The 16,109-nt window shown below is 36.0% G+C and overlaps 1 non-coding gene across 1 annotated transcript; it reads right to left on the bottom strand.

The window, feature by feature from the left end:
* Positions 1 to 3,888: 3,888 nt before the first annotated feature.
* On the bottom strand, positions 3,889 to 4,075 carry LOC122688878. The gene has a single exon (XR_006339616.1). It is a non-coding gene; the product is annotated as a small nucleolar RNA SNORA74 (small nucleolar RNA).
* Between the last annotated feature and the right edge of the window lie 12,034 nt (positions 4,076 to 16,109).

Raw genomic sequence — 16,109 nt, forward strand, 5'->3', positions numbered from 1 at the left:
AGTGCTGGAGATTGATGTGAATTAAGAGAGTTAAGACTAGAGTGCTAACCAAAGAAAAGATCACAGGGTGCATTTTGTATTCTGTTAAATAGTGTGAATTTTTTCTGTGGAACTTGGGAACCACTGATTTTGTTTTTTTTATAAATAGCTTTGGCTGATTACCTACATTTAAAATTTAAATGGAATAAGATCTTAGAAGATAAAAGAAACCATTTTAAGGAAATATGAAGAGAAGTAAGAGTTTAGTTGTATAGCAGTCATGGAATTGAAACATGGAATTTCAATAATAATTAATAGAAAAATACATTTTACATTTTTGTGTATCTCTTTTTAGTCCTGTCTTTTTGTGTGGGGGTCCCTGCATTTTCTACTACACATTTTGGAATATGGCCTGACGTACCCTAGTGAGTGAGTTATCTGCCTAATATTGGTAGATATGAGGAGTGCTATCCTTTCTGAACATCATTACACAAATATATTCCACTTAGAATGCTTATAATAAACTATGATTTGGTAGTACAGTAGTGTATATGGAGTTTATTGGAATATTTAATTTAACTAAAATAAAACCTCAATTATGTAAAACAAAAGTACATGGCAATATGAATACTGATAGATCATTTCCAAAAGAAAAAAGAAAGGATGATTCTGCATTTTTTAAAACAAGCTTAGAAATATGTGAAAACATTTCATCTTGGAAAGAACTTGAGATTTAGATTTATAAATATTTGTGCTCAAATCTTGTATCAAATATTAGCAGTGAAACTTCAATCTGTCATGGATACATCATAAAAATATTTTCTTTAAATATTCTTAGAAAGAGAGTAAAGCTTAATTGAGGAGTTTCAACTATTTTAGCCACTCTGATGAGAATAGCTTTAATTATAGACATATATTGAGGGAATTGCTATCAACAGCTTTCAAGATATTTTGTTGATTGGTAAGAACACAACATTGTAAGATCATTTTGCTGACATTGATGAATGGCTTTTAATACTTGATTTATAGGTATTAATTGTACTCTTCTCATCTTGTACCAAGAAACTATGTTTACAGTTCAAAAGCAGTTTACTTAAACCCACTAAACATATTTAAGATTGTTAAGGAAATAACCTTATTTAAGATTTAAGAGATACTGAAAACACGACTATCAGATATAAAATCATTTCCCTCAGTGCCATGCGAGTATCATGCACTATTAATGAATTTTTAATTTAATTCTCCCTAACTTCAAATGTTCAATGTTTGAAATTTATCATGATGTCTCCTGGGATATGATCAACTGGATTTTACCAGAAAAAGAACAGGTAACATGACTAAGCATTATTTTTTTTAAGATAAAATTTTTATTGGGTACATTTGATGTGTAACATTATGTAAGTTTAAGGTGTATAGTATATTACTTTTATCCATTTACATATTCTAATGTTTTCACATTACATAATTATACCACAATATTACTGTCTATATTTATTATACTGTACATTAGAGCTTTATGCTTATTTACTACTTGTTACAAGTTTTTCATAAACGTCATTTCTGTTATTCACCACTTGTCTTCCCTGGAATTATTCCTGGTAACCACCATTTTACTCTGTTTTTTACACGTTTATTTTTTTTAGATTCCATATATAAGTGATATAATACAGTACCTGTCCTTCTCTAACTTATCTTGATTATAGTGTGCTCACACTCTATCCATGTTGTTACAAAGGAGAAGATGTCTTTCTTATGGTTGAAAAACAGTTCATTGTGTACATGTACTGCATCTTTTTTTATTCATTTATCTGTATAGTCAAGGCTATGGTTTTTCCAGTAGTCATTTGTGGATGTGAAAGCTGGACTATAAAGAAAGCTGAGTGCCAAAGAATTGATGCTTTTGAACTATGGTGTTGGAGAAGACTCTTGAGAGTCCCTTGGACTGCAAGGAGATCCAACCAGTCCATCCTAAAGGAGATCAGTCCTGGGTGTTCATTGGAAGGACTGATGTTGAAGCTGAAACTACAGTACTTTGGCCACCTCTTGCGAAGAACTGACTCATTGGAAAAGACCCTGATGCTGGGAAAGATTGAGGGCAGGAGGAGAAGGGGACGACAGAGAATGAGATAGTTGGATGGCATCACCGACTCAAAGGACATGAGTTTGGGTAAACTCCAGGAGTTGGTGATGGACAGGGAGGCCTGGCGTGCTGCAGTCCATGGGGTCGTAGAGGGTCAGACATGACCGAGTGACAGAACTGAACTGATCTGTTGATGGTTGTTTGCATATCTTCACTACTGTTAATAGTGCTGCAGTAAACATGAGAATGTATACTAGTGTTAGTTGCTCAGTCATGTCCAACTCTTTGCGACCCCAGGGACTGTCACCCACCAAACTGCTCTGTCCATGGGTTCTCCAGGCAAGCATACTGGAGTGGGTTGGCATTCCCTTCCCCAGGGGAGCTTCCTAACCCAGGGATTGAACCCGGGTTTCTTGCATGGCAGGCAGATTTTTTACCATCTGAGCCACCAGGGTAGCCCGGGAATCCATATGTATGGTCAAAATCTTGTTTTCCTTTGTGTATATACCTAGGAGTGGAATTGCCAGCTTATATGATAGGTCTATTTTTAATTTTTTGAGGAAACTCCATTTCCTTTCCCATAGTGGTTGGACCAATTAACATTTCTACCAACAATATGTAGGAGTTCCCTTTCACTGCCAGTCTCTGTTGACTCTTGTCTTCTTGATGGTAGCCATGCTTCAGGTATGAGGTGAGAGCTCATTGTGCTTTTGATTTGAATTTTCTTAGTACTGGTTAGGTATTTTGAGCATTTTTCATGGGTCCATTGACCATTTTGATATCATTTTTGGAGAAATGCCTATGTAATTATTCTGTTTAATTAAAAATCAGATTGATTTGTTTTTGTTGTTATGGAGTTTTCTGAGTTCATTATATATTTTGATTGATATTTTGGTTCAGGTTGCATTATACCTGTAAGGGCTCTGGGCAGTTTGACCATTTTAACAATATTAAGTCTTCTGATCCATGAACTTGGGATATTTATTCACATGTTTGTGTCTTTGGTTTCTATCAGCAATGTTTAATAGTTTTCATTGTACAGATTTTTCACTTGCTTGGATAAATTTAGTTCTAAAAAGTTTATTTTTTAAATTTTTTTGATGCTTTAGGTGGTTTTCTTTTTTCTTTTCTTTTTTTTTTTAGTTCTATTTTTGCCCTTTATTGGGAATACAGAGCAATATTACAGTCTTGGATCATTAAATGAACAAATGTGACTGATACAGTATTGACAAGCAGACCTGAATTCTGGGATTAAGTGGTTTTCCAGGAGTGGGTAGGAGCAAAAACAGGGGCGAGATCTTCTTAAGAGAACCACATTACTCAGCCGCCAAAGGGTGTTTTGTCTTCAACTCATTAATGGCTGGAAGGAGTGCCAGTCCTGGTCAACCATCCATGATCTTCATCACAGCAAACTGGAATCTCTAGTTTTTCAAATTAGTTGTAGATAGAAGAGTAAATGCCTCCAGACTGACTTCTAAATTGATCTGGGTGACTACTAAAGTGTCCTCCATTTGTAAACTAGCAAAATCTTCAGTGTGACTGTTGGAGCAAAGAGCCTTTCATGTGCTCCCAGTTATTATATAGAGCATAGGGGCTCATGTTAGTCCTGCTAGACCACCTCGTACTACCCCTCGAAGACCACCTGTACATTTATACAACATGCCTGTCGTGGTTCCAGCTGCTACTGTGCTAAGGTCATCTTCTGCACCTCTTGTTTTCTCAGTGACGACACCAAATGCTCTATAAAGCAAAGCCAGAGAACCTAGGGTATTAGCCCAAAGTGCCCCTTGCCTAGTCACCATATTCAAGAACCTGAAGAAAGTGTACTCTGTGTCTGCTCCCAGACTAGAACTAAGCAGCCAAAGTGAATGTTTAGCATACTCTCAAGGAAGCACAGCTCTGCCCTCACCAGTGCCAGACGCCACCAGAACAGTGACGAAGGCAACTGGAGAAGAAGACAGAACATTCAGGGTAACACTGTTACAGGAATGGTTCTGTCCCGACAGCTGACTACTGCTGGGAAGGTGGTTTTCTTTACTTCTTTTTCAGACGCTTCATTATTAGTTTAAAGGAATCCAACTGATCACTATGTTAATTTTGTATGCTGCCACTTTATCATAATTTTTTATTAATTCTGATAGATTTTTTTTGGCTGATTCTTTGGAATTTTCTATGTATAGAATATCACTAGCAAATAATTATAATTTTATTTTATTTAAATTTCAGTTCAGTTCAATTGCTCAGTGGTATCTGGCTCTTTGCAACCCCATGGTCTGCAGCACACCAGGCTTCCCTGTCCTTCACCAACTCCAAGAGCTTGTTCAAACTCATGTTCATCGAGTTGGTGATGCCATTCAACCATCTCATCCTCTGCCATTCCCTTCTCCTCCTGCCTTCAATCTTTCCCAGCATCAGGGTCTTTTCCAATGAGTTCATTTTTTGCATCAGGTGGCCATAATATTGGAGCTTTACGTTCAGCATTTGTCCTTCCGATGAATATTCAGGACTGATTTCCTTTAGGATTGAATGATCTGATCTCCTTGGAGTCCAAGGGACTCTCAAGAGTCTTCTCCAGCAAAACAGCTCAAGAGCATCAATTTGTCAGTGCTCAGCTTTCTTTATGGTCCAACTCTCACATCCATACATGACTACTGGAAAAACAATAGCTTTGACTAGATGGACTTTTGTCAGCAAAGTAATGTCTCTGCTTTTTAATACGCTGTCTAAGTTGGTCATAGCTTTTCTTCCAAGGAGCAAGCATCTTTTAAATTCATGGCTGCAGTCACCATCTGCAGTGATTTTGGAACCCAATAAACTAAAGTCTGTCGCTGTTTCTACTGTTTTCCCAGCTATTTGCCATGAAATGATGAGACCAGATACCATGATCTTAGTTTTCTGAATGTTGAGTTTTAAGCCAACTTTTTCACTCTCCTCTTTCACTTTCATCAAGAAGCCCTTTAGTTCGTCTTCACTTTCTGCCATAAGGGTGGTGTCATCTGCATATCTGAGGTTATTGATATTTCTCTTGGCAATTTTGATTCCAGCTTGTGTTTCATCCAGTCTGGCATTTTGCATGATGTACTCTGTATATAACTTAAATAAGACAGGTGACAATATACAGCCTTGATGTACTCCTTTACCAGTTTGGAACCAGTCCATGTTTCCATGTCCCATTCTAACTGTTTCTTCTCGACCTGCATACAGATTTCTCAGGAGGCAGGTAAGGTGGTCTGGTATTCCATCTCTTTAAGAGTTTTCTAGTTTGTTGTGATCCATACAGTCAAAGGCTTTGGTGTAGTCAATAAAGCAAAAGTAGATGTTATTCTGGAGCTTTCTTGCTTTTTCAATGATCCAATGGATGTTGGCAATTTGATCTCTAGTTCCTCTGCCTTTTCTAAACCCAACTTGAACATTTGGAATTTCTTGGTTCATGTACTGTTGAAGCTTTGCTTGTAGAATTTTGAGCATTACTTTGCTAGCCTGTGGGATAAGTGCAATATGCATTAGTTTGAACTTTCTATGGTTTTGCCTTTCTTGGGGATTGGAATGAAAACTGTCCTTTTCCAGTCCTGTGGCCACTGCTGAGTTTTCCAAATTTGCTGGCATATTGAGTGTAGCACTTTAACAGCATCATCTTTTAGGACTTGAAATAGCTCAGCTGGAATTCCATCACCTGCACTAACTTTGTTCATAGTGATGCTTCCTAAGGCCCAATTGACTTAGCAGTTCAGAATATCTGGTTCTAGCTAGTGAATGATCACACCATCATGGTTACCTATGTCATTAAGATCTTTTTTGTATAGTTTTTCTGTGTATTCTTGCCACATTTTCTTAATATCTTCTGCTTCTCTTTTTAAATTTTTAAATTTGAATTTTTAATTTAGATGGCCTTCTTTGTCCTGCTTAATTGCTCTAGCTAGTTTTTCTAATTTTATTTTAAATAGGAGTGATGAAAGAAGGCATCTTTGCTTTGTTCCTGATCTTTAGTGAAACAATTTCAATTTCTCTTTCCTGAGTATAGTGTTTGCTATAAGTCTGTTGTATATGCCCTTTTTTACACTGAGGTATGTCACTTCTATACTCAATCTGTTAAGAGTTTTTGCCATGAAAGGATATTTATTTTGTCAAATGCTTTTATATATCTATTGAGATGATCATGTTATTTTTATCTTTCATTTTTTTTTAATATTATATATTATGTTTAATTTATATATGTTGAATCACTCTTACATCTCAGGAGTAAATCTCAGTTGGTCATGATGTATATTCCTTTTAATGTGTTCTCAAATTTAATTCCCTAGTGCTCTGTTGAGAAATGTTGCTTCTATATTCATCATGAATACTAGTGTACCGTTTTCTATTCTTATCCCTATGTGGTGTCAAAGTAATGTTGATTTCATAGAATGAGTTTGGAAATGTCCCTTCTCATCAATATTTTGTAAGTGTTTGAGGAGAATTTGTGTCAGTTCATTAAAGGTTTGGTAGAGTTCACTAGTGAAGTCATCTGGCCTTGGAGTTTTTCTCTGTGCTGGAGTTTTTGATTACTGACTCAATCTCTCAAATCCTTTTAGTCTGTTCAGATTTGCTATTTCTTCCTGACTCAATACTGGTTGGGTGTGTTTCTAAAAAGTGTATCCATTTTTTTCTAGGTTGTGTAATTTGTTGGTATATAATTGTTCATAGTAGTCACTTGTGACTGTGTACTTTTTTAGTATCAGTTGTAACATCTCTTTCTTCATTTCTGATTTTATTTGAATCTTCTCTCTTTTTTTCTTAGTTAGTCTAGTTAATGGTTTGTCAATTTTGTTTATGTTTTCAAAAAATAGAATCAGCTCTTAATTTTTTAAATATTTTCTATGGTTTTTCTGATGTATATATCTGCTCTTATTTTTATTATTTCCTCTCTTCTGCTAACTTTAAGACTTGATAGCTCTTCTTTTTCTAGTTTCTTGAGTCATAAGTTTGTTTATTTGAGATCTTTCTAAATTTGTAATATAAGTACTTGCTTCTATAACTTTCTTCTCAGAAATGTTTTTGCTGCATCCCATAATATTTGATATGCTGTTTCATTTTCATTTGTTTTGAGATAATTTTTATTTTCCTTTTCTTCTTTTAGCTAGTGGTTATTTAGGAGTTTTTGTTTAGTTTCCACATACTTGTAGATCTTCTCACTTTTCTCCTGTTGTTAATTTTTAATTTCATATCATTGTGGTCAGAGGAAGATAGTTTGTATCATTTCAATCTTCTTAAATTTGCTAAAATTTGATTTGCTACCCATCATATGGATATCAAATCCTGGAAAATGTTCCCTGTGCACCTGAGAAGAATGGGTATTCTGCTGCAGCTGAATAGAATGCTCAGGGTATGTTCCATACAGCCTCCCTGCGCCTTTAGATTGGTGGGTTGAATACATTTACATAGGGTTTACCACTGCTCTTTTATCTTGCCTTCTGGCTATTTTGTCTCTCTGTTGTTTCATTTTCCTTTCTTTTCTACCTTTATAAATTGGTGATTTTCACACTAATTTGCTCAGTCTCCCCTTCATTTCATGTCTCTGCTCTAGATTTTTACTTTGTGGCTACCATGAGATTTACATACAACATTCCAGATAAAATAGTCTTATTTCTGATGGCAATTTATCAGTTGCCAATAAAGTTCCATCTTTTTATTCTTCTCTTTTTATGTTTTATATGTCACAAACTGTCTTTTTATGCTGTGATTTTGTTAGCATGTGCTAGTAGCTACAGTTATTTTTAATGCTTTTTTCCTTTAACATTTATGCTATAGATAAGTTTTAACATACTATTCTAAGGATGAGTTACAGTATTCTAATTCTTTTACCATCTTAATCAGAGTTTTATGTAGTTCTGGTTTTTGTTCAGCTTGAAGAGCTTCTTTCAACATCTATTGTAAGGCTGGTCTAACGGAGATGAAGTTTTTTAGCTGTTGCTTATCTGGGAAAGCCTTTCTTCCTCCTTCATTTCTGAAGGATAGCTTTTCTGAGTAGTGTATTCTTGACTTATTCTTCTTATCTTTCAATATTTTAAACATGTCCTTCTAGTCTATTCTAGCCTGTAGAGTTTCTGTTGAGAAATCTGCTGGTAACCTATTGGACATAGCTTTATAGGTTACAGTCTTCCCCTCAAAAAAGTTGCCTTTAAAATTATTTCTCTATTGTTGACTTTGACAGTTCTAATTTAATGTGACTTGAAGAAACTGTTTTTATGTTGTGATACTAAGGTGTACTGGTAGTTTTATGGACTTGTTCCTTTCTCAGGTTTGGGAAATTCCCAGGGATTATTTCATTAAATGTTCTTTCTGTCCCCTTCACCCTTATTTCAACTTCTAGGATATCCATTATTCTTATCTTGGCCTTTATAATGGAGTAACATATTAACAGTTCTTATATAGTTTCTTTATTTTTAAAGAAATAAATTCTTTCTCTTCTTCTGCCTTAATTGCTTCTATATTAATTTCCTGGGCTCTACAATTCTCTCTTCCACATAACCTACTCTATTTCCAGTGTATTTTAATGCATTTTTCATCTGATTGATTGAGTAGTTCAGCTCCAGAAATTTGGTTCTTTTGTTGAATTTCAGTCTCATCCTTTTGTTTGTTAATTTTACAGTCCTTTCATTTATTAAGTTTATTCCTGAGGTAATGTATTGCCTTTAGGAATTTTTCTTGTAGCTCTTTGAATTTCTTTTCTTTCTTTTTTTTTTTTAGTGTTTTTTGCCATATGTTGACATGAATCAGTTGCTTAGCCATGCCCGACTTTTTGCAACCCCATGGACTGCAGCACACCAGGCTTCCTTGTCCTTTACTATCTCCTGGAGTTTGCTCAAACCCATGTCCATTGAGTCAGGGATGCCATCCAACCATCTCATCCTCTGTTGCCCCCTTATTCTCTCACCCTCAATCTTCTAATTTCTAATAAGTCTACTTAAAATTCTATATCAATTAGATCACAGTATTCTATGTGTTTGGTTTTGATTGCTAGAAAATTGTCATTTTCCTTCTGTGATGGCATATTACCATAATTTTTCATGATATTTTATGAGAAGTGCCTCCACATTTTAAGTAGCAGATAGCTTCTTATTTAGGCAAGGATTTATTTTGATTCTAGGAGTTCAAGGGATTGGTAATTAGAAATCTTCCTTTTGCTTTCCTTTTGACATTATATCACAAGTTTTTAGCTTCACTTATGAGCACTGACTTGCCTCCAAGGTTAGGACTCATACATTAAAAAATAAGAATACTTTAAAAAGCGAAGGATGGTGACCAAGGAAGGGAAGGGTGTGTACTTAGTATCTGGGACTTTGGGCAAGTGCACTGTCCTGGTGGGTCCTAAAGAGGGGCTTCTCAGAGGTCCGTGGATACTTCCCTTCCTGTCTGGGTGGACAGCAGGAGATTTTCCTTTGGTTCTCTTGTCTGCTTACTTCTCTATCCTTTCCCTCCCACATGTCACTGCTGTCTCTCTTCAGAGAGAGCAATTAATCCCTTCACTGCATGTGGCTGGACTGATCCCTACTCACTGCCTTCACCTTCTGACTCTTCTACTGGGAAGGTTTGCTGACTCGCTGCTGTACCAGCCTCTGCCTTCTTCGCTGTCACTGCCTCTGCCATCCCTGGCTTTATTGCTACTTCCCTGACTCTGCTACTTCCTCCAAAGTTTAATCCACTTACTTTTGGGTACATAGCTGATAGGCCTGTCAGATGTCTTGGTACACTGTACAGAGGTGCTTTTTTTTTTTTATATCCCCCAAATTATGGATGTCAGATTAGTTGTAAATCAGAGAGAAGGAAAAAAAAGAAAAAGAAAAAATAGCCATGATGTTGACCTAAACATCATTCTTAAAAGTTGAGGCTTAAAATTCAGTTAAAAAAAATTAGATAAGCCTCCTTTCAAACATGGCAAATTAAGCACATAGATTTGCCCCAATTTCCTTTTAAAATTTTACTAAAATGATAGTAAAATGTTTACACAAATCAATCAGTTCAGTTCAGTCGCTCAGTCGTGTCCAACTCCCTGTGACCCTATGAACCGCAGTACGCCAGACCTCCCTGACCATCACCAACTGCAGGAGCGTACCCAAGCTCATGTCCATTGAGTCAGTGATGCCATCCAACCATCTCATCCTCTGTCATCTTTTCCTCCTGCCTTCAATCTTTCCCAGCATCAGGGGCTTTTCCACTGAGTCAGTTCTGCGCATCGGGTGGCCAAATTATTGTAGTTTCAGCTTCAGCATCACTCCTTCCAATAAATATTCAGAACTGATTTCCTTTAGGATGGACTGGTTGGATCTCCTTGCAGCCCAAGAGACTCTCAAGAGTTTTCCCCAACACCACAGTTCAAAAGCACTCAGCTTTCTTTATAGTCCAACTCCCAGATTCATATATGACTACTGAAAAAGCCATAGCTTTGACTAGACAGACCTTTGTTGGCAGAGTAATGTCTCTGCTTTTTAATATGCTGTCTAGGTTGGTCATAACTTTTCTTCCAAGGAGCAAGTGTCTTTTAACTTCATGGCTGCAGTCACCATCTGCAGTGATTTTGGAGCCCCAAAAAATAAAGTCTGACACTCTTTCCACTGTCTCCCCATCTATTTCCCATGAGGTGATAGGACCAGATGCCATGATCTTAGTTTTCTGAATGTTGAGCTTTAAGCCAACTTTTTCACTCTCCTCTTTCACTTTCATCAAGAGGCTTTTTAGTTCCTCTTCACTTTCTGCCATAACGGTGGTGTCATCTGCATATCTGAGGTTACTGATATTTCTCCTGGCATTCTTAATTCCAGCTTGTGCTTCTTCCAGTCCAGAATTTCTCATGATGTACTGTTTCCACTGTTTCTCATCTATTTGCCATGAAGTGATGGAACTGGCTGCCATGATCTTCATTTTCTGAATGCTGAGTTTGAATCCAACTTTTTCACTCTCCTCTTTCACTTTCATCAAGAGGCTCTTTAGTTCTTCTTTGATTTCTGCCATAAGGGTGGTGTCATCTGCATATCTGAGGTTACTGATATTTCTCCCGGAAATCTTGATACCAGCTTGTGCTTCATCCAGCCCAGCATTTCTCATGATGCACTCTGCATATAAGTTAAATAAGCAGGGTAACAATATACAGCCTTGACATACTCTTTTCCTGTTTTGGAACCAGTCAGTTGTTCCACGTCCAGTTCTAATTGTTTCTTCCTGACCTGCATATGAATTTCTCAGAGACAGGTCAGGTGGTCTGGTATTCCCACTTCTTTAAGAATTCTACAGATTTTCTTGTGGTCCACACAGTGAAAGGCTTTGGCATAGTCAATAAAGCAGAAGTAGATGTTTTTCTAGACTCTTGCTTTTTCGATGATCCAATGGATGTTGGCAATTTGTACTTCCTTAAGTACAAACATAATAAAATAGCAATCTATAATAATGCAATTTTAGACATTGAAAAATGCATGAATTCACAGAAATTAGCAACTTTGAAAAACATACTGTTTGAGTTATAGCAGAAGAAACACAAAGTAATATGATTTTCACTGCAGAAACCATAAAAATCTCAGAAATTGGTGCTTAAACATAGGGTCAGAGTTGGCTTGAAAGCAAAAAGGTTTGTTGAATTGGTGAGGCTTTTTTTTTTTAAGTAGTAAGTCCTTATACTAGCAGAAAAGTGAAAATTTGGTCTTTTGAGAGAGTGATCCAGAGACATATACATGGAGTACATGCAGGAACATCTAACTTCAGGAAGACAGTACAGAAAACAAAAGGATAAACTGAAAACCCACACAACCACTGACACAATCCATGCCTCTTCCCTCCTTCATTTCTCTCTCTCTCTCTCTGTTTTTTTTTTTCTTTAATTTAAGAAACTATTTAGTTTAAGACAGTACATTCTGATCTATTATTAACAGATGTAGAACAATTGTATGCCATGAGGACTCATCTCTAAAGGAATAAAATACAGTTAGATTTATTGTAATCATCAAAAGAAAGAGTGAGCTCCCTTATGTAGAGAGGGAACTTTTTTATAATAAGGGAGACGTTCCTTTCACCCTCATAGTGAAGCTTAGTGAATTGATAATGGAGATGCCCTGTTACAGTAGAGTAACAATTAGCATCAAGGCACATAGATAACACTCCAGTGCATCCTTTTGGACCACCTCTTTTATTGGAAACCAGGACAGGGAATAGAGAGATTTTTATCTGAGTATCATAACTACCCTGAAATAGATCTCTGAAGATGCAACCCGATTATCAGTTTGAAGTTTTCATTGGATAACCCTTGCTTAAAAATGTCAAACTTCTATTCAGAATTCCTCACCATGCCATCTTTATACTCAGTATGGCTGTTTCCTAAATATGACTCCCCAAATATTGGCTGAAAACCCCTAAAAATAAAATCTGATACTTAAACAAAACTGATGAAAACAATTAGCTTGGATGACCAAAGACAGTTTCCTCAGAGGATGAGAAAGATATTGTTATGAAGAAGAGTGCTCAGAGAACAGAACAGGAGTTGTTTGAATTAAACATACTAAAGCAGAAATTTAAAAATATTGTTTTGAAAGGTAAGTTTGAAGACATTTTCTTAAAAATGAAGGAAAACATAGAAAATAAGAGAGGGGGGTTATGAAATTTGAGAAAAAATTTGTGCATCCAATACAAAATATTAGAAATCCTAGAAATAGAGACAAAATTAGGTCATAGTACAGACTATTTGGCTGATTAAGCTGGAAGATAACATTGTCCCAATTGGTACTAGTGGTAAAGAACTTGTCAATGCAGGTAGATGTGAGACACGGGTTTGATCCCTGCATTGAGAAAATCCCCTGGAGGAGGGCATGGCAACCCACTCCAGTATTCTTCCCTAGAGAATTACATCGACAGAGAAGGTTGGTGGGCTACAGTCCATAGGGTTGCAATGAGTCGGACATGATTAAAGCAACTTCACATGCATGCATACATAACATTTTCAGTTTTATTTGTTCTGTTACTATGTGATTGCAGGTTTCCCCAATAACTTCTATTTTATATATGTATTCCTTGGTGCTATGACAGTTTGTCTGTGATCCCTATGCATGACATCATTTTAATGGTTAGTACTTAGAAGCCTCATCATCATCATTTATTCCTTCCCTTTTTTATACATAATGTTCATTAAAACTTATTCAGTCCTTCTTATTTTACCATCTTCTAAGTATTTCTCAACTCTGTCCACCTTTCCATCACCTTGACATTTGATTAAGATTTATTCATTTCTTGCCTTATTGCAGTGGCCTCTGGAAATGTACAATCTGATGTGAATTTTTAAAACTGAATAGGCATTGATTCTTGTCACTGGGTCGTTTTGCAGTGACATTTGATTCTTGATTTTCTACTGCTGTTTTTAGCTGTTTGGAATTTTTTGATTTAAATGAATTTAGTCATTTAGTCACTCAGAACTATCTGCCTTCTGCTGCCTTCTACAGTAAATCATGTGTGTGGGGGGTTTCCTTTCATTAAGGCCCAGTAGAAAAGTTCAGATTGAGATGAATATTTTAAAAATTAAGCTTCCCATAAGTTCTATGCATTTTATTACATTTATCAGTATATAATTGCGTGGCAAAAATCTACATTTGGAAGTTGGGGAGAAAGACCTTTCAAAAATAAATGTTCTATGCTATTTTCCTGTACTGTTATCAGCATAAAAGCAGAGGAAGTTTTATTTAGGATATACATAATACCAATTCTCTTAAACAAAGATTTGCTTGACTTCAACAGAGGAGCAACAGCACTGGGCTTTCGAAATTGAGTAGAGAGGTCATGTAGACATGCCCCTTAAAGGATCAATACCTCAACTGATAATGAGCAGTAGAGTCTATTTCAACAAGTCCAATACCAAAAATCATAGGTTAGAAGTTCCGTTATACTTAAACTTTCAAACCCAAACAGAACAGCTAAAAAATTCATAAGAGAACAAGAGAAAGAGCAATGATCTTTATTAAATCACCCTGTGACTCTTTTTACCACCAATAACGATTCTATAACAAAAACTAGATTAAGATTTAGGTGTCACGGCTTATTTTGAAGGTGTTTCCAGGGGAAGAAGCTGAGGCAGTCAATTTTCCTTTTAAAAGAATGACACAGGCAAGTACTCATATGACAGAAAGCTTGAATATCTTCTTGGATAAAACAGTCCTCCAGGCAATAAAAATCAAACAAAATCCATCTTGAACTCTGACTAGTCTTGATCTTTTAAAGTTTTATTTCTTAAGCTTGAGCAAGGCTTTGTGAAGTTTATACTGTATTTAGGATTATTTTAACTATATGAGGTGTATCTTGTACCCTTAAGTGCCACTTAACTTTTACATTTATCTTAATTACTTTATTCTAGTATTAATCTAATAGAGCATTATGTTGTGTTATTTTTCTGAGCCTGAAATTCCTTGTTTGGATTTTAAGCCATGGGTTGTTCTCCTTGTTCCATTCTAATTCTGTTTCTTCCCCAAAATATTTATATTAATTTCTAAATATGAGAAAACATTCTAATCAGCTAGGGATTATCACTGGATTATGTAAGATATAGGAGTTCAATATAAATGCCAGATATCCAGTTGGTTTCAAGAAGGAAATAGGATATTTTTCTAGGAATTATACAATTTTATTCTTTAAAAATACCTCTTAAACAGCTTTCCTCTCATTCCCACACCCAAACTACCCCCAACACACACACAGAGTTTTACTTATTTTTTTTTTCCATTTATTTTTATTATTTTTTAAGCTTGCCTAAAGATAATTTAAAAGTAAGTAATCTATTACTACAGTACATATAATGCTTACCTAAGAATATCCTTAACTTGAAGTAATAATGCCAACTCACAAGACAATGACTATTTTCCAGACTCATGAATTCAAACTCAAGATAATCTCATTTTTAATATTTGTATGCTAAACTGATTTGTGATAAGTATATAGATTTATTAAATTTTTGAAATCTGTAGCTGGAAATAAAATAGTTATTACTGTGGTCTTAGCATGTTTATTTTCTTAAAAATTTCTGCCTATGAACTTCATAAAGCTGCTATTCCTCTGTAATTGATTTAGTTCCCTGTGCTATACAACTTACATAATAATGTAAATCAACTACACTTCAATTAAAAAGTATAAAAGAATTAAGCCTCCTTCCATTATATTATTCTAAATTCCATGTCCAAATGAGTGGTCATCTGATATGTTGTAGTGTGCGCATGTGTGTGCCTCAGTCGCTCAGTCGCTTTTTGTGACCCCATGGATTGTAGCCTGCCAGGCTCCTCTGTCCAGGGGATTTCCCAGACAACATTACTAGAGTGGGTTTCCATTTCATCCTCCAGGTATCTTCCCTACCCAGGGATAGAACCTGTGTCTCCTATGTCTCCTGCATTGCAGACAAATTCATTACTGCTGAGCCAGCAGGGAGGCCCAGTGATACACATAAAAGCTATTATTTTCTAAGTAATTTGTCAGACACTGAGATAAGAACTTTGCATTGTCCTATTGAGCCAGATTTAGAAAAAAGAATACAAGTTTTAGAAAAAAGAATAAAAAATTACTTCAATGAATCTTTAGGAATATTCATGAGAAGGGCCACCCCAGCACCTTGATTCCCAGATCTTTGTATTCTGATCACAGGAAAATAAGGCCTATGTATAATAGTCACTGCTTCAAATATTAGTACATACTTCATAAAACTGCACATCAGGCTCTCAGGGTTTTGTCTCCCAGGTAGTATCATAAATGTGCTGTGTGCTCTGCTTAGCCCCTCAGTCCGTCTGACTCTTTGTGACCCCGTGAACTGTAGCCTCTGTCCATGGGGCTGCAGTCACCATCAGCAGTGATTCTGGAGCCCAAAAAATAAAATCTGTCTCTAATTCCACTTCCCCCTTCTGTTAATATTTCCCATGAAGCAATGGCACCGGATGCCATGATCTTAGTTTTTTTTTAAAGTTAAGTTTCAAGTTTTCAATTACACTTACTTTGGTTGGATCTGTTACAGAATAGTTTTTAATTCAAGGCAAAGCTCATTTGTGTCTCCTGTAGGGCTCCT

This window comes from Cervus elaphus, chromosome 33, assembly GCF_910594005.1.
Source record: "Cervus elaphus chromosome 33, mCerEla1.1, whole genome shotgun sequence".
In the NCBI taxonomy this organism is placed as follows: Eukaryota; Metazoa; Chordata; class Mammalia; order Artiodactyla; family Cervidae; genus Cervus; species Cervus elaphus.